The sequence below is a fragment of the Leptonychotes weddellii genome, chromosome 2, assembly GCF_054177405.1.
Source record: "Leptonychotes weddellii isolate Sample4059 chromosome 2, ASM5417740v2, whole genome shotgun sequence".
NCBI lineage: Eukaryota > Metazoa > Chordata > Mammalia > Carnivora > Phocidae > Leptonychotes > Leptonychotes weddellii.
In genome coordinates this window covers 110,683,065-110,683,851 of record NC_138370.1, presented here as the reverse complement: position 1 = coordinate 110,683,851, position 787 = coordinate 110,683,065, and the positions used below count along the sequence as shown (strand labels likewise).

Genomic DNA, 787 nt, shown 5'->3' with positions numbered 1-787 from the left:
AATTTAGAAAATGCTCAAATTTAAGTTCCTATCAACTTAAAACCAATGGTTATATACATAGGATATTATATGCAAATCTCACAATAACCACAAAGCAAAAACAAAAAGGAAAAAAAAGAGAGAAAGGAACCCAAACATAACACAAAGAAAGTCATCAAACCACAAAGAAAAATAAAGAAGAAGAAAGAAACAGAGAGAAACTATAAAAACAGAAAACAATTAACAATAGGATAATAAGTATATACCTATCAATAATTACTTTAAATGTAAATGCATTATATTCTTCAATCAAGACATAGAGTGACTGAATGGATAAATTTTTTTAAAAAAAGGACCCATTTATATCTGCCTTATAAGAGACTTACTAAGAATTAAAGACACAAACAGACTGAAAGTAAAGAGACAGAAAAAGATATTCCATGCAAATAGAAACAAAAAGAAAGCTGGTGTAGCTGTACTCAGCTCAGACAAAATAGACATTAAAACAAAGACTGTAATAAAAGACTAAGAACAGCTTTGCGCAGTGGCAGTATCGTAGCCACTGAGGTTTATCCGAGGTGCAATTATTGCTAATTGAAAAGACAAAGAAGAGCATTACATAACAATAAAGAGGTCAATCCAGTAAGAAGACATAACATTTACAAATATATATGCATCCAATATAGAACCAGAATATATAAAGCAGGGGCACCTGGATGACTTAGTTGGTTGAGCATCTGACTCTTGATTTTGGCTGGTCATGATCTTAGGGCCATGAGATCAAGCCCTACATCCAGCTCCATGCCCA

General features: G+C 32.4%; 1 pseudogene; it reads left to right on the top strand.

Moving 5' to 3' along the window:
* The first annotated feature begins 512 nt into the window (after positions 1 to 512).
* On the top strand, positions 513 to 582 carry LOC115939563 (U4 spliceosomal RNA; annotated as a pseudogene).
* The last annotated feature ends 205 nt before the right edge of the window (positions 583 to 787 follow it).